Source organism: Eulemur rufifrons, chromosome 15, assembly GCF_041146395.1.
Source record: "Eulemur rufifrons isolate Redbay chromosome 15, OSU_ERuf_1, whole genome shotgun sequence".
Lineage (NCBI taxonomy): Eukaryota > Metazoa > Chordata > Mammalia > Primates > Lemuridae > Eulemur > Eulemur rufifrons.
Window position 1 is genome coordinate 66,670,602 of NC_090997.1, and position 19,171 is coordinate 66,689,772.

At 35.2% G+C, this 19,171-nt stretch overlaps 1 protein-coding gene across 7 annotated transcripts in view; it reads right to left on the reverse strand.

Moving 5' to 3' along the window:
- Positions 1-19,171, reverse strand: part of HS3ST5 (heparan sulfate-glucosamine 3-sulfotransferase 5) — a 265,981-nt gene that overhangs the window by 90,441 nt on the left and 156,369 nt on the right. For 2 of the 7 annotated variants that reach the window (XM_069488289.1, XM_069488287.1), the window contains exon 3: positions 12,873-12,982. The exons of 3 other annotated variants lie outside the window; for them this stretch is intronic. The gene's annotated coding sequence lies outside the window, so the exon portion shown is untranslated. Of the gene's footprint in view, positions 1-12,868; positions 12,983-19,171 lie in introns of all 7 variants that reach the window. 2 more of the 7 variants (XM_069488288.1, XM_069488286.1) reach the window with 1 other exon arrangement.

The following is a 19,171-nucleotide window of genomic DNA, read 5'->3' on the forward strand; positions in this document are numbered from 1 at the left end:
ACAGTGGAACAGAGCAGGGAAAACAGAACTGTGTTTCTCCTGCTTGTGATTTATAACATGTCCCCTCTTAACTCAAAATAATGAATCACTGACTTTTCCTCCAAGGAGTCTATTCTCTCTCTGAGCTTGACTCTGCATATATGTACATGCAAGGACGGAAACGATCCCTCCATTTGGAATTCTTCTATGCTGTGCTTCCACATTCTTTCCAACGCTAACAAAAACTCTCCAAAAGTAATTCTCCAAAGAGAATCTCCTCCCCCACCCTATTCCTGTTTCTTCAGAATTCTCAGCTGAGGTTCACCAAGAGGCAAGTTTCTGACAATTGGATTAGGCCATAAAATTCATATTCTTCTAAAGAACATTTTTATGATTCAAAGGTCAATGTCAAAACAGTGACAAAAACTGTATTGTGATCAAAAGTGGTATGTATTTTAAAGATATGCTAAGATTAAGGATATGTATTTAACAGATAATAGTGTAACTATCTTAAAAATATAGTTATGTAATGAGCTATTGAGAAATCACCTCTACCTGGAATTCCAACCCTTAGTTATGTTTCCATTTATATTTGTACCCTGGCTTGCTCAAAGCTTGCCTCTGCTTAGCAGTTTCCATAGATCCCCTTTTTGACAGATCTGGTGGTTACACTCTCAATACCCAGCTGATTTCACATCTTGGCAGCATCTTGCACTCTTCACCATTCATTCCATTCTTCTAGAAAGATTTCCTACCATTGGTCACCCTGGTAACTATACTTGTCACATTTGCCTACCACCTCTGTAACTGTTCCTTCTCAGTGTCCTTTGAGGTTTCTCTCCTCCCACCTATATCTTAAATATGGCTTTTTTTCAGGGTCCTGTTCTAGGCCTCTCTTTTCTCACTCAAAGCTCTGCTTAGGCAATCCCTGCTATGTCCATGGCTGCTGCAATTACCACGTTGTTAACATCTTCATAAAAGATTTCTCTCATGAAATCAAAGCTATTTATTCAACACTTTTGTGTCTTCTGCATTTAGATAATAACAGGCACTTCAATCTTAACACGCCCCTGTGGGATGCATCATCTTCCACCTTTGACCTGCTCTTGCTTTTGCATCCTTTCCTCCAGTGACTACCATGACTATCCATCCCATTGTATTAGCTAGAATTATGGGTACCCTCCCAGATTTCCAAGTGGGAGACTTTCTACCCACCCTCTCCTCCTGATCCCACTGCTGAGAGCTGAATTTGGACCACTGTTACCTCTACTCTGCTTCACTTAGTCTTTACTTTGCACCACCAATGTTCTTTCTAATATGCAAATCTGATCACGATACTCACATTTAAAACCATTTATTGGCTTCTCTGAGTGGAATGGTGGCTGTGAGGGCTGGGAGTCAGGGTGGGGGGATGGGAAGATGTTGGTCAAAAGGTGCAAAGTTTCAATTAGACAGGAGAAATAAGTTTGGTAGATTTATTGCACAGCATGGTGACTAGTTAGTAATAATGTATTATACTCAAAAATTGCTAAGAGAGAAGATCTTAAATATTCTCACACACAAAAAATGATAATATGTATGTGATAATAGATATATTAATTAGCTTGATTTAACCATTTCATAATGTATACATATATCAAAACATCACATTGTATACTGTAAATATATACAATTCTTATTTGTCATTCAAAAAAAAATTAAAAATAATAAAACTATTCAATGGCTTCTAATTGCCCTCAGGATAAAGTCCAAAATCCAAAAGTCCAGTCTACAAGGCCTTAATGGACCGGTCCCTGCTTGCTTTTTTAGCATTACCTCTTTCTTCCTGACACTTTTCCTTTTCTTTTCCCCATACTCAGTCTTCGAAGCTTCAGGCTTTCTGAAAGTCTTCCTGTCCTCTCATGCTGTTTCTTCTGCTCGGTGCATTCTTGTTCCTGATTGGTTACCCCTTTCTTACCTGATTAACTCCTACACATCCATCAGCTGTTGCTTCCTGCAAGAAGTCTTCCTGAAGTGAAGTGCCTCTCTTGTGCAAAACCATGGTGTCTAGCAAACTGACTGCCACACTAGAAAAAAATTTTTTTTCCTTGAGGCCAAGGTGTTTTATTACAAAAATAGAGTAAAAATTTGAAAACAAAATGATCCTAATTTAATAAAAAATTTTTTATTTTTCTGTGTGTGAGTTATATGTAACTTGAAAAATAGTTATCTCAGCTCCCAAGGTGAAGAGAACTGTGAGTTACATATGCTTTACGAGGCCCCAGGCTCAAAACTAGCATGAGTTAAATACAACTCACATGGCAGTTAATGTGCTAGACATTCCCTCATGCCTGGTCTGACTACACTAAAACTAGGACCTGTAAGCCTCGACAGCATTGTACTCAGGGACAGTGTCTGAACTGTTTGTGGTGGAATCCCTATGTCTTGCATAGTGACATAGCATGTAGCAGGTACTCAATAATTATTTGTGGAAAAATTAATAAAAAGAAGAATAAAATCTAGTTGTCAAGTTCTAATTAACTTCATAGTATGTCTATCTCTAATTTATGAGCAGTAGAATCTTTACTATCTTTAAACAGAGGTTGGAAGAATACCCATCTTAAAACTGAAGAACGACGACGATAATACCACCTGTTTATTGAGTATTTATCATGTGTAGACTTTATTATTATTAAATGTGCAAAGTGCTTTACATGTGCAATGTCATTTTGTTCTAACAGTGATCTATGAGACAGGGACTATTATTTTCTCCACATAATAGATGACAAAAATAATGCTAAGGGGAGATGAATAATTTGGCCAAAGTCTGTTGGCAGAGCCAGGATTCTATGCAATGCCCAAAGCCTATAAAAAACTATTCAGAAAATAGATTAATGTGTTCACCAAAAATGTATCGAGGAATTGTTCTTTGCAAAATACCATGAGTGAGGTGTTATGTATACAATCCCTGTTCTACTCCAGTAAAAATACTGGTGGCTAGTTTCTACCACCAGCATTACATGAAAGCACATGACTGGGAAAGCTAGAAAACTTTCCAGCTTTTCTGCATCAGATACTGTAATTTCATTATTTAGCATAAAAATGTGAATGCTTAAATTCATTAACAGTCAAATCCAGATTCCAATGCAAATGGAGAAATACAATGGAAAACCAAATAGCAGATTCTCATTATCTGCCTTTTGTTGAAGTCTATGCCAATACTCTCCATTGTAAATAAGTACTGAATTACAGAATTAAAAGCCTGAGAGAAATCTAGAAATTATTTACTCAATTCTTCCCAGTTATTTCTAAACTTGAAGTCCAAAGGAATATAACTAGTAACTGTAAGAGGTTACCTGGATTCATGAAAACTGGTTGGCCATATCTATGAAAGCTGAATGTCTATCTGTCCTGTGACCCAGCCATTCCACTCCTAGGAATAGACCCAACAGAAATGTTTTCATATTTCATCAAAAGACATATATGATAATGCTCATCGCAGCATTTTTTTTACAACAACCCCAAACTAGAATCAACCCAGTGATCATTCACAGTAGACTGCGTAAATAAAATATGATTTATTTATTTACTTATTTATTTTATAACTAAAGAATATTTATTTATTTTTCACTAAGACTTTATCCTGAGGACATAACTAAACTGTGTTACCACCCCCCCCCACCCCATCCTGAAGAAGGGTTAGTACAGTGAATGTTATAAAGCAGATACAAACAGTTGAAAGGATTGGAACAAACATTAACTGACAAAGGACAACTTCCATCTAAATCATCATAAAAATGTTTAAGTGAAAAAAAAAAGAAAAAAGGGGGGCAATGGGAGTTTCAGATTGAGCAAGATCTTCACATTTCACCTACTATGTCCAATCTTGGCTGGAGTGTAACAAAATGGAAACAGGTTTACCATAATACAAAACTTCCACTACAGCATGTTCACACCTTTGTTAAATATGGTATATTTAAACAATGGAATGTACCATGCAGCAATGGGAACAAAATGCAACCATATATAACCATGTGGATGAATCTCAAAATCACTATAGAGGAAAAGAAGTCATGACTGTATTTATATAAAGTTCACAAAACAGCCTAACCTAACTGATGATGTCATAAGTCAGGAGAGTGGTTACTAGCACTGGGAGGTGACAGCTGGAAGGAAACAGGGGTGTTTGTTGGAATGTTCATGATGTCTGTTTCTTGATCCAGGTGCTAGTTTATATAGGTTTGCTCACTTTGTGAAAGTCCAGTGAGCTATATACTTATGTGTGCATTTTTATGTATGTATGTTATATTTCAATAAAAACTTTATCCCCACCCCCTCCCCCAAAAGAAACTTTGACATTCACCTTATAAGCCTAATATATTATCAAGAAATTTTCTGGCATAATGGGAAAAATGTACATAATATTTTGAATCTTAATTCTACTAAAGCTAACATTTGCTTCAGTCATATCAACAAAAATAAATAATTCAATATTGAAAACATTTGCTAAAGAAACAAAAGTGTTTGATGAGAAAACAAAAAACAGTATTTCCTTTGGCAAGCACTTGTTGGGTTGGGGGTAGCGAATGTAAAACTTCTAAAGTATTACTGAATTTGCTTACATGCTCAGTTTACGTAAGATTCAGAATTTTGGAAAATTGTGTTATTACTTTTTTTTAAAAAAACTGTAGAATACATGATTGGATTAGTAAGCTGTGGTATATGTATACCATGGGATATTACTCAGCTATAAGGAATAATGAAGATACGACATCTCTATGGTTCTCCTGGAGAGAGTTGGAACCCATTATATTAAGTGAAGTATCCCAAGACTGGAAAAACAAGCATCACATGTACTCACCAGAAAACTGGTTTCCCTGAACATCACCTAAATACACATCTGGGAACGACACCAATCGGATATCAGACTGAAGTGGGGGGGTGGGGGAGGGGATGGGGGTATGCCTACACAATGAGTGCATTGTGCACCGTTTGGGGAATGGTAACACTTGAAGGTGCTGACTCGGGAAGGGGGGGTGGGGAAGGGAGGGATATATACCTACATGATGGGTGCAACGCGCACTACCTGGGGAACAGACACGCCTGGAGCTCTGACTTGGGGGGAAAGGCGGTACATGGGCAACGTATGTAACCTGCAATTCTGTATCCCCCATAACAATAAGATGAAATAAAAAAACAAAACAAACAAAAAAAACCCTGTAGAATAAAATTAATTAAAACAGAAATAAGATTTTTTTTTCAATTTTTTTTCAATTTTTAAAATGTTGAGATGGATATGCCCCAACTCCACATAGTTGTATAATGCCTGGCATATAACAGGCATTCAAAACATATTTGGTATATGAATGAATATAGTGTACTAAGTACTCTTTAGAATACTTCTTATCAATCTTTGTCATATGGAGGTATAATGATTATTTTTTTATACCTGGTTAAATAGGAAATTACTTATATTTTCTACTATCTTAGTACACATATAATAGAGAACTGTGACTCTGAAAAAAAAAAGAAATCTCTATCAAAGAACTAGTTAATATTATTTTACAAAATACCTCCAAATGACTTATGAAGTTACAAATCATTTAAGATAAAGAAGTTTAAAAGATCATTGAAGATAAAGAAAAATGTGAAAGTCATTAAGACTTTAGAAAAATGAATGAAAAATGCCCCCATACTACATTTAGAGAAAATGTTAAGACAGAAGTATTATTCTCCCTGGAAGTAACTATATATTAAATTGGTGTCTTGAAAACCTTATAAAGTATTAGCTTTCAGGGGAAAACACTTACAATTTATATTTTCTACTTTTCAGTAATATATTTTTACTATGACTCTAAAATCTGTCTAAACCACCATTAACATTTTAAAAGAAAGTTCGCCAGTTCTTACCAAACAGAAATAAATAATACCTGACAACAGCATTAGGGAACATAAACATAAAATTACCTGTTATTAAAAACTGAGCACATTTTTCTCAAAGAAATATATTACTCAGCTGTAAAATAGTATGTTTGCCATTCACACTAATGTTTCAACATTATGGTTCAATCTTCTAAAAAGCTGACAAGGAAAATAATGGCGTAATAAACTAATTCATCATAATGTGCAAAAGAAACCGCTGGAATAAATTGTAATAACCTTTCAAAAACTAGCAGCTTTTAAAAGTATTAATTTCTACTCCAGATAATTGGAAAGGACACCTGGGTGGGTAGGCAATATTTTTTATGGGATTGCTCTGTCAGGAACTCAGATTGTCTCTGGACTCAGCAATGATCATTTAGCACTAAATGACAGTGAATCTTGCAAATGGGTCTTCCTAGATGGTGTTTGCCATAAATTACCCAACTCAACTCCCCTCAAGGTCAGCCATACGAGAGGGCAGGTATCAAACGGCCTTTGCGAAGACCTAGAGTGGTCCTCAGGTTTCTCATAAATGGACAATAGTTGTGTTGGTTGCCATAAAATCAACTTAATGGACTGACAACATAAATTACCATCAAACTTTGACAAGATTCCTCCTTAGGAAACAGCTGAAGAATGCTTTCATATCAAAGCTGAGGAAAATGGATAACAATATGTTTTGCTCTGTACTAGATCATAAATATTTTTAACAATGCTAAGTGAGGAATGAATTAATATTAGAAGCCACAATATGTTTTACTTGATGCATTAAAAAGAGCATCTAAGTAATACTAAAATGACACTTGCTTTCTGAAGTAACTGATATATATATCAGAGTAATGCTATGAAGTGTGTGTGTACGTGTGTGTGTGTGTGTATTGTGTGTATATGTTAAGGAAGAAGATTGCATTTGCCTGGCACACAATATTTTTACTAAACATAAACAGCTAAAAAGAATATTGCTTGCTTTCAAATCCGATTTTATCTATGTGTCTATTGGACCCACAGGAGAGAGAGAAAGATTCTTGAGCTCTCACACAGCTCACAATCATGGATAAATCATTAATTCAATTTACCTATGGCTCCATTTTTCCATCTGTAAAGTATTACAATTATTATACAAAGACATTTTGAAGACAATGGAATTAATCCTGGGAAAAAGGCACTAAAAAAACTCCCAAGATACTAGAGAATTGTATCAATATACTTGTGAAAATAATATATTTTAGACTTAATTCTCAGTTTTAAAAGTCAGCATGGTAGAAAATATAATAACAGCTAAACTAATAAACTGGAATTTTGGAGGTAAATGAAACATAATAATTTATCTGAATTTTCATCTAATTGTGCTCACATTCTGTAACTGAAATTATTATTACTATTATTATTTTGACATAAAGATAAAATTATTCTCTCAGTAATTTTTATAATGGAATTTATTATCTCTTAAAATGAAGGAGTTTCCTGCATATTTTGCTAAAAGACATGCTACCCTGAGTAAAAGCAAGATCCTCCTTGAATCCAATGGCATCCGGGACCACAAATATTATTTATGATGTCTCATAAACTCTATGCACTTTGTAAACTATGAAAGTTCCCAGATAGGATTTAAAATCAGTGTATTTTGTGTCTTCCCCTCCCATATCTAGTCTTCTCCTACTGTCATGTCTTCCTCTGAGTCATCTCTTACATTTATTTCTTTCCTTCTATTTCTGTTGTCACTTCTGTCCAGAACCTCATCATCTTATACCTGAATTATTGCAGTAGTTTCTTTGCTTCTGTTCTAATCCCACCAATCCATCCTGCCTAGTCCTACCAAATTTATCTTTTTTAAAGCACAATTTTAATTATGTCACTCCCCTGCTCAAAAATGTGCAATATCTCCCCATCACCTGGAGGCCAAAGGCCAGAGTCTTTAGCTAGAATCAAAGCCTTTGGCTATCTGGCCTCTTGTCCTTTTCCAGTTTTGCCTTACCCAGTTCCTCTACACAAACCTTCAGGACAATACCTGTATTTGCTGCCTGGCCACCTCCACCATACGTGTCTGCCTGGCCAGTGCTGTCCATCCTCTCTGCCAATCCACTTGCCTTCCTTCTGTGAGGCTTCTGTGACTACTTCAACCTACAGTCAACACCTCCAGCCGTGAAGTTGGAGCACTTTTTTTTTTAAAAAAAGCATGATTTATTTCACAGTTGCTATATTACATAACTTTGGCTTTTGTTGATTAATAGTTACCGCATCTTTTCTGCCTACTTAATTGGTAAAGCTCTTTGAAGGCAGGGAGTTTTGAGTAATAAGAATATGATGTAAGAATATAATACGAATATGCCAATGTCCACATTAGAGAGTTATGAAAAGAGTTGGCAATCAATAGACACTTGTTTAATGAATGCTGCTCTAGGCTGAAACCTACTCAGCTGTTTGTAACTTGTGGTATTTCATAACAGGAGTTTTTATATGTGAGGCAGTTTCCCTGAGTTTAATAAATTTGCTTTCATTTTTAAGTTTTAGTGAAATTCTTGACTACGAAATACAAGCTGAGCACATAGGATTTATAATGTGAAACATCTAACTTCAAGGTCAACATGGACAGTATTAGAATAAACACAAACTAGTACATAGTCATTGAACTAATATGAATTTTCTGAAATTCTTTACTATTCAGTAATTTTTAAATAAAACTGAAATAATTCTGAGAATAATTTAAAAGCAAAAAGATAAACATGTAGTAGTTCAGAGTCTTTCTTTCACAAATCAGACATATATTTTAGCTTATGATATTCACTTATAGAAAGAACATGAATTTTAGAACTTGACAAGACCTGTATTGGCAACTTGGTTCTGTTCCTTAGCAAGTGAGCCATCTTGCATCCCAATATTTTTGAACCTTAAATGTCTCATAAGGCAAATGGGAATATTAATCTCGGATTCATTTGAAAAATCTGAGAGGGAGGAATACAATCAAGCCGTTTAGGATAATGGATTTAAGTCCCCGAGGGCACCTAAGCCAGTACCTGGCACATTAATAAATGGTAGCTATTATTACTGTTTTTGTCTGAGAGTTTTTCTTTTACACTCATTACCTCCTGGCCTCCTTCATAGTTAAAGAGTATGGACAGAGGAGCCTAAAAGATCTGACTTTGAATTGCGGCTGTATCATTTTTTAGTTTACCTATTTATGAACCTATCTGAGTCCCGATGTCCTCAGCTGTATAAGATGATGAAAAAAATCTCCTTGCAGGAATGTTCTGACAACTAAGAATGATCTATTTTAAAGTGTCTAGCATAGAGCAGGCACTCTACAAATAGCAGATATTATTATAATTCTTATGAGTCTTCTCTCAGACATCGTGCTATGTGTTGAAAAACACATGCTCATGAATAATTTTTACGTAAAAGGGGTAGGGATTTTTTCCCTGTATGTTTCACTATTTGGCAGAATTGTGTTTAATTGGTATTATAAAAATTATCCTTATAAATAATATCTGTATTGTGACTTATAGTTTACAAAGTATCTTTATAACTGAGGACTATACCCCAAATTAGCCATTTGTTGCTATATTATTGCAATCATTATCCTTACAATCCATTCTACCATCAAGATACTTAATAATTAACAATAATGATAAACTGCAAATACTGAGGAGGCTATTAAAAAAAGTCAAATGTGTTACTGTCATGGACCTATATTTTTAGAAATACTTGACAGTTGAAATTGGCCAGATGAAATTGAGCAATTGATCATAGATTCTCCATCTCAGCGGTAGATCTTGGAAGCAGAGGCCTCCCTTAGGCAGGCTTTGACAAAACATATATAAAAGTGGTTTCTTAACTTCTCTTTGACTCCTAAAATACTGTTTAAAGTATCAGCTAAGCTGCCTGTTCTCATTCAGGTTAAAATACAATTTTTTAAACGTTTAGTAGGTTGTGTTTGAAATAAGTTCACCTAAGTATAAACCAAAGAATAGAAAGAAATAAGGGTAACTTTCTTAAATCTAAATAAATGCACTATGTCATGTGCTGAGATTAATGACTTATTATCTAAACTCAGTAGGAATGTAATTAAGTGCTAAGAAACAGAAAGCACCTCACAGTTTTATAAGACTGAGCTGTTTTTACTATCGTAATAACTGAAGCATGTGCTTAATAACTCATCAAATACATTTACTTCCCTTCAGCATCTACAAGGTCAAAACCAGTCATCAGCCACAAAGTGAAGTGTCATTAATTCCTTTGAAAAACTGTTCAAGAGATTGTTTCAAGAAGCAGCAGGCTGGATCCCCGTGAGGGTGTTTCAGGGACTCTTGGAGGTGCACACATATTTTTAAAACCATGCATGTATGGATAGTATTGCTCTTAATGTTCCGAATGAGTAGCTTTCCATACAGCCATTCCTCGTACAAGGCATATGGCTCCATATGCAACGGTCCTGATGTCTAATGTTTTGTCCTATGTCCAGTGTTGGCTTAGTAATTATGGCCATTATGCCTACATTTTATATCATGTTTTAAAGTGATCTGTTTCAATGTTTATATTTACCAGACTCATAATTTATGTTTATAGCATCTCTGATCATTTCAAAGCCATTTCACAAATACAATATTTTGGTCTTCCTAGTAATGTCATGTGGGACGAGGAGACTGAGGCACAAGGAGCTTATATGATATGTCTGAGGTCACTTGAAGTTAGTGTCATAACAGTGTACCTGCCTCAGGATCCTGAATCCAGGGCTCACTTTACTCCCATTACTACTACAACATTTATTTGGTCTTTGGATTAAACTTGCACTAGAAATTCTTTCTCACCAGCTGTGTGATTTTTAAATATGTTAAAATCTCTGAATTTTAGCTTTCTTGTTGGTACATGAGGATGCAAATGCCTACTTCTTAAGAGTTATTTTGAGGATTAAATGACATGATGTGTGTAAAGTAAAAATCCTAGAATAAGGTTAAAGTGTTCAAAACTGTTAGTCTTTCCAATCCCCACTCTTGGCGATGCTTCACCTAAAGGCAGTTCCCTTAGGTCTACTGAGAGTCTCTGAAGTTACTCTGGAATTCTATGGTAGGTCAGAGGGGCACAGTATACTTAATGTATTAGTATGGTGGCAAAATTTAATTTAACCAAGAATTTATTAAATCATCTACCACATCCCAGCACAGCGCTAAGTGCTGCAGATGCACAAATGAAGTAGCAGCAGCCCACGAATTTTGCAAGTGACAAGAACAAAACTTGCTGGTGAATTCCTAGACAATAAAGAGATTCCAAGAGTGTCTAGGATGCCATGTTTAAGAGAGCTCTCTGTAAAGTTTCCAAAATAATTTCAAGTAGAATCAAACAATTTTAAAACTACTTCACATAAATTTTATAGTTTACTCTAAAATGGCATATTCCACCAAATCCAAAAGTGTTATTTTTGTAGCCAATGACACTGTATCCAGCCTACACTATTACAGAGAATGAAGGAGGGAGGGTAGGGAGAAGGGCCAATCTCACAGTGAACCAAGGAATGAGATGTCAGAAAGGTGATAGGTGTTTTTGCTGTGTTTCCATTACCTGAGTCACCTAGATTATAAAATAGCTTAGGGTAGGAATAGTCATTTGGCATTTTTCTCCCTCATTTTCCTTCAGTGCCTCAGAATAGCAATACTTGTTGAGTTCAGTTTTAGCCTCTAACTCAGACCAAAAAAAAAAAAAAAAAGTAGTTATGACTCCACCCCATTTGGATTAGCCCATAAAAAAGGCATTTACAGTCAACTAAAAACATTTCACATTCAAAATATTTTTAAACTGTCAACCTAGTGAAATTTTAGCACAATTTAGTTTAAAACTATAAGAATAGAGGAGAATAAATTTCATCATTATCAATAACAACTAGTCCCTGGGCACCTGTGTGTGAGGCAATGTTCAGAATGAAATGTCTAGGGTTTAAGGTCAGACACTTCAGTTCTGATCCTGCCTTCTTTAGCAATTTCAGGCAGAGACTTGACTTCTCAGAGCCACAGTGGTCCTGTTTTGAGAATGGGGACAATGGCATCTATTTCATAGCTTTATTGAGAAAATCAATTGAGATGAATCATTGCTGTATATACAGTGATGAATATAGGTAATCATTCTTGAGTGTTTAATATGTATTAGATACTATTCTACTCCTTTTTCATTTATCAACTCATTTAATCACAACCCAATGAGATGGATCGTTTTATTATCTGTATTTTAGAGATGAGGAAAATAAGGAAATAAGGCATAAAAAGTTTTAACAGAAAACCTTGCCAAGGCCAGCCAGCTAGTCACTGGCTAAGCAGGAACTCAAACTCAGGCAGTCTGGCTCCAGAGTCTGTGCTCTGAACCACCTCTTTGTGCTGCTCACCCAGCCACAGCAGCTCCTCACATGCTTGTTTCCCTCCCCTTGGGTTCCTGGTATATACAAGAACACAACAGATCCTGTCTTTTCCAGAAATAAACAGCAGTTACACTGAGACACATGCATATGGAGATAAAAAGCAATACATGCTAGAACTTGTCAAACAATTTTCAGAGGAGGAGTAAAACCACAGCTCTATAGACATTTGGAAGAAAGGAAATAATGAGGATGGAGAATGAACAAGATTTTTATAATGCAGGTGGAACTTGACTTTGGCCTTGGAGAGTAAATAGAACTAAAACCAGCAAAGATGAGTTGGGAAAGTTATTTCAGATAGTGGAGACAGCAAAGATAAAGCATTTCTGTGTTCAGGAAAATAAGAATTGAATTCAGTGAGGAGGAAGGTTTCTACATGGGAACACTGAAACAAGAGAGCAGGAGGCAGTGCAAAGCTGTTTTGTAGAATGTTTCAAAAACTCAGGACAGGAGAGAAGACCTCCTGCTGGAGGGCCCCAGGGGTTTCTGAGTGGCTGTGACTGATAGGACAGCAGGTATATAGCATGGATGAAAGTAGGGAAAGTTAGATAATGGATTGCAAGAGCACACAGAAGCCTTCACTACACATACCTACATTCAGACACTTTCCAGTGTTTCCAGCGATGATTATCTTGTTGGTGGATATTCCATGGCCTCTCCTCACCTACAGGCTGTCCTTTCGGTTTGTTCCCTGCTTGTTAGCACCTGGGGGTGGACATGGAGGCAAAGTGATTTTCCAATTAGTCTTTTTGTTTGTTTGTTTTTGCTACTCCTTAGTATCTGTGGTTAAAGATTTGTTGTGGGAAGGAGAAGTATATTGTGGTTGATAAGAATATTTTTTCCTTTTTCTTTTATTCATAGTACTTCCATTCCCTTTTATTAAGCAATTTGCCAATGAAGAGCAGAAATCACATTTGAGCTTAACCCTGGAATATGTAATTGTTAATTCCTGTTGATCAGAGATGGGCTTGTAAACTGAGAGTTACCCGCATGTACTTCTAAATAATGTTCTTATGACAGAACCTTGTTTCTGATCTGGCTGCTAAAGATTTTAGGTGACAGTGGTTAAATTTATTCTCCTTAAAAATGCTTTGTATTGTGTATCTCCAGACTGACCTTTTGACAGCCATCAGATGTTTATCCATATCAATCATTCTTACCTTTGCTACTACTTGAATATTTTAAGCAGTTGCTACTTCTTCCTAAGTTGAATATAGACTACCTACCAGGAAACTTGAGCAATTCTCTAGTTACAGAGGACAAGTTTGGCTCTGAAACTAAAGCCCTGTTTATTAGAGGGATAAAAAAAAGATGGGAAAAATACAACAAATTGCAATGTCAAACTCTTTTTTAAAAGTAATATTTAGTCACTATTTCAGGCTACTATTAAGAGTGTACATGACATCTAAATAGATTGTAGGAACCAAATACATCATTATCATTAATATATATTCAGTAATAGTAGATACAGATACAAAGATTATTGTGGTCCAAAATGGCCCAGAAATCCATCTTTTACTTGGGTCCATTGTATGTAAATACATTTGGGGAACTAAGCAAACACACACACACACACACACACTTCTTTCAAGAAAAAGAAAAGGCCTTAAAAATTTATACACTTGGCTACTAGCCAGCTACTGAATCTACTGTATCTCTTCTCTCATTAACAAACTTTCACAAATTATTTCCAGTTGTTCCAGTTGAGTCCTTGTCAGTTTTTCACTTCACAATCCCAATATTGTCCACATAGTTCTAGAGAAATCAGAGACTGAGTAGAAAAAAGTGCATCCAGTTATTTCAGGACATGACACACATCAATCGTGCCCACCTATTAGCCAGAGAGCTGGCTCATTGCTTATGAGAACTTCTTGGCATATCCACAGGCCTGTTGACCTCAATGTGAAACAAAACAAAATAAAGCTTTAACTAGTCTGCTTCTCAATTTGTTTCATAAACTAGAATTATCTCCAAAGTTCTCAAATAAACAGAAATCATTATAATTATGAATAATTAAAATGCTAAACTCAGGAGGGCACTCAACGTTCATTATACTGTAGAGCTCATCCCCCTAAGGGTAGTACCTGTAATTAGTTCAGTTTTTACAACAGAAGAAAAATGTGACGATCAGTAATTGCAGGTATTTAGTTCAAGGAATCAGCCAACTTGCTTTTAAATTTCTCTCTTTTAGCCAGCAGAGGTTGTGCTCTCTTTTAGATTCTTAACATTTGTTCTAATTCCAAAATACAGGAAAGCAACAGATAACTGAAAAACACACTGCCTTCAACGCTATGAGTAGATGCACTTCAGCTTTATCAGCTATTCTGAGTAGATTAAAGTAGAAAGTAAGATATAACAACAACAAAATGGGTGTAAAAGAGAGCCCTTTTAAAGATGTTTTCTAAAATTTATCAATAATTTATTCACTTAATTAACAAACATTTATTGTCAGAATCTGTGCTAAATGATAGATCCATTGCTCTATAAAAACTAGCTAATGATTTAAAAAAAATACAAAACTGTATATTCTTACAAATATAAAGTTTAGAGCATATATTTATACAAATATAAAGTTTAGAGCATATATATACAATTTGTGAAATGAAGTTCTTTGGGGTGTTATTCTCATTATTCATGAAATTATAATAGAATTTTTTAAAAAATTAAATCACAAAATAATTTAGATTGTCCATCCTCAGAGTCTCCTCTATAAAAAGAATATATATATATATTTTTTTTTACAAAATACAACCATTTTCTTTTGCAGTAATAAATGCTATTTCAGTTACTGAGGTTTTTCTTTCGTGTTTATAGAACTAAAATACTGTAAGTTAGAAATGGGTTAAAAAATAGTAAACACAGTTTTGGATCTAAGAGACTGTAGTAAAACAATTTTTTTTTGCTCTGATTCAACATCAAATTGACAACCATGACCCGAGAAAGGGTTATCTTTTACTAGCTGGCACATTGGGGAGATAAATTTAGTCTTTCATTTAAGTAGAAGAAAGAACTCATTAGAAATGTGGTACAAGTGGTTTCAGAATGATAAATCTCAAGTTACCAATTCCACTTGTAATGATTAGTTGCCTGAGCCTTGTATTTAATTAAAATGATTATTTTAAATGCTTATTTTTAATTTAAACATAATTAGCTAAAGTTTAATGTTACTGCCTCATCCATTTTGAAATTAATTAATTTACAAAATAGCTCAAAAAGTGCTGTAAAATTTTAATATTAAAATATATCAGGATCAATTTGCATCTTTTGTTGGTTTCAGTTGTGGACTCCATTAGGCTGTTTCCATTAGGTACAACTGCAGGGTCTCTGGCATGGCTAATGTGTAATGAAATCAAATATTGATATGTCCTTGACATTTCCATTGCACATAGGATATATACTTTAACCTTCCAGGAACTAATAGTCCATAGCTAAGGATATAATTGTTTAAACTTTAAGGAAGTGTAAGTTTTAGAAGTTAATTTTGGCCTTAATACATTTGAGAGGAACCACTGGGTTAGCAAATGATTTATAAGTGTGTAACAATCAGTGTAATAAAATTTTTTGTGAGTCAGTCCAATAAATGTAACCAGAAAATGTTTTCAAGTAAAAGTTCTGATTTTAACTTGTATTGAAACAAACATCATGATCTCTTTATATGAAACTGGGAGAGTTCATAGTAATGCAGAACAGTGTTTCCTGGTCTATAGAATCTGAGGATATTCTAAAATACTCCAGGAGTCATGTGGAAGGGGTTTCCTGGTGCAGTGAGAAACTACACCCGTGAATGTTCTTATTATGCTTGGTGGGCAAAACTGCTGAGCTGTGCACATTTGTCCATTAATGATGATTGCTACCATTCATTAAGTACTGAATATTTATTAGGTGCTGAGCTAAATGTGTAATGAAGTGATATTAGGCCCATTTTACAGATGAATGAAGTGAGGCTTGGAGAGTCTAAGGCATACATAATTTGTGTGTACAATTAGAAAGTGATGGAGGCAGGATGCAAAGCTTTAATCCACAGCTCTGCACCTCACTGACCCCAGCTCCCAACTGAGAGTGCTAGGGAAGGCACTCTCCATTGTGAAATGCTTGCAACCACCATCACCTCCTCCTCCACCACCGCCACTACTACAATAACAACAACATAGTTCTCCCTTGTGCTAACAGTGTGAGTTAAAAGGCAAAGGTAATACATCTGGCTTGACTATTAGCAACTAAAATCTGTGTTCCAGATTAGTATCCTCTCATACCAATATATGCAGAATTTTCTAGTATTTCATTTAAACCTGGGTTTTCTATTTTCTAATGAACCTTTATAGTTGGGGAGACTTTTTCCCCACCATTCTCTAACATTAGCTCAAACCTTTGCACAACCTCCACCTCCAAAACCACCAATAACCCTTCTAAGAGATGGCAGCATTTTAATTGTAAGTGGGCTATAAAATTGGACTCAGCTTACACCTCAAGGAAAGTTGTGCAGAATATTTCTCTTCTTTTCACACTAGTACTGTTATGTGGCATTCCAGGATGCCTTTAAGCCGAATTGTACCTCAATTACTTCAACCGCCATTTGTTTATGTCTCTTCCGGTCATTCTCCTTGGTTCCTAAACAATGAACGATAGCCCCACTCAAGAGCTAGACTTAGGTGCACTCTCTGCAAAGAATGTGGGCAACAGATACAAATATCCCTCCTATTTAGGTAAGACGGCATTAGATTGTGATCAAGGCCATTATTTATTGATTTTCACTTTAACATTTCAACTATCAGCCATTATCTTAACTCTGGACATCTTTAGAAGGTACAAGGATTGGAAGGAACCATTACAAAGCCATCATGACAGAGAGGGATTATTTGACGAATAGGAAGAGGTAGACACACAGGCACATCTATTTGTTAATCTTGCTAAGGACTTTAAATAACATCTTGTTTCCCATTCTTTTCTGGCTACCCTCTTCTCTTAGGCTAAAAGATTTTAAAATGACTTGGGGAAAAAAAATTTTGAGAAACTAGCTTGAGATTTTAATTCTGTATTTCATCTGCCAGACAGTGAGATGCAGTTAGCTGCAGCAAGTGTTCTAATAGATAAGGGAATTGTTGCTTCACATATAATTACATCGAGCCTAACGGTAGACATAGCCAACCATATCATCATCATACTATTAGAAGTGCTAGTAAGTCTGAAAAGAATCCATTGTGAGGAGAGTCAAAGCTACTTTTTATTTTACTTCAAGTCAGGGTTATCATGGAATAAAACTGATAATTCTTCTGGAAGAACAATTTTTGGAATATAAAAAAAAGTACTAAAGGGTAAATGAAACTAACTGTTGTGACTGGCAGTAAGTTCAGGCATTTTGTGTTCTTTTGTATTTGCTTTGGAATGTTAAACAGGTAGGGTTCTTTTTAAAAGAAAACATTTTATTCAGAACATTCTCCCATGAAAGCCTTCTTTGACAAAGTGTCACTTTTTGATATATTAGTACATGTCGGCCTACATTTTATATTCAAAAAAGGCAAGCAATGTTTTAACAACTTTTGACAAGCATGGGGAATTCAACTTCCACAGGATTGTCTCTTAATGTAATGCTATAGTCTATTTTATAGTTTTGATTTTGCACTTCTTTATGGCAGGCCACAACATTTTTAATTATGTCAACTTATGGTTGAAAAAGTACAGAGAAACTAAAGATGAGCAATTAGAATAGGAAAACTCAACTCAATAAAACATTTTTAAGCATATAATTCTGAAATTTGTTGAGAAAGAGAGCTGCAGATATAGCATTAAGTGAATTATACATTAGTAACAGGAGATAAGTCAAACAAATTTCTAATAAACTAACCAGGGAATCTCAAGAAATTCAGCTACTTCTTAATTAAACTTATTTACTAAATCATAAATTTCAAAATAAAAGTCTTCATTTATTGGTAGTGCAGGCTCTGCCTAAGGGAAACCTCACTTGGATACCTGCAGCACCTCAGGTCAACTCTATTAAGACCTCTCTGGCTCCCCCCGATTGTGAACCTGCTTGGCTCGCCAGGTCCGGATTGCTCTCCAGCTCCGTCTGTCCCCACTCCACCCTGCCCTTGCTCATTCATTCATACAGAGTTTCTTCCAATTCCTTGAATATGCCGAGTTCCTGCTCCTCTGCTTGGTTTACTCTCCCAATTAGCCTGGGATATCACTTTCCTCAGGAAGGTTTCTCTCATAATTCTTTCTCTAAATGTCCTTTCTCTAGATCTTTAGAACCCTGTTTTCTGCAATCAAAGTCCTTGTCATAGAGTGATGTGATTCTCTCTTTACTTACCAATATCCCCAGGCTATAAGCTAATGATAGATCACATCTATCTTGTTTACTGTTAAATCTCTACCACTTAGACCAGTGCTTGGAATATTTTAGATGCCCTCAAACACTCTGTTAAAAAGATTAAAGAACCATTTGACTGAGATGTTCATATATGACCAATGTGGGTTTTTTTTTTTTGGTAATAATACAAACTGTTAAATATAACCACATTTAAAAAAATTATAATGCACAGTATTTGGGGGATAGGCACACTTACAACTTTGACTCAGACACAAATGAAAGAGGGAGAAAGTAAATAAATGCTAGAACTTATAAAAACCTGATCTCAGACATTGTAGTTATCTTAATGACTAGGGAAACATTAAATGTTTTGTTTTTGCTGTTGTTTGGTGTTGATATTTTTCTTTTTAATTTTCATGCTGTCCTTGGTAGTTAAGTAGACATATATTTTTATGTACTTTTAATTTTTTTTCTCAAAAGACAATCAAAATTCTTAATCAGCTAAAAAAAATAAATAACTTATTTGAACAACACCTCTCACATTTTGGTGTAAGAGCTTTTTCATATCAGTGATCTCTATAAAGAAA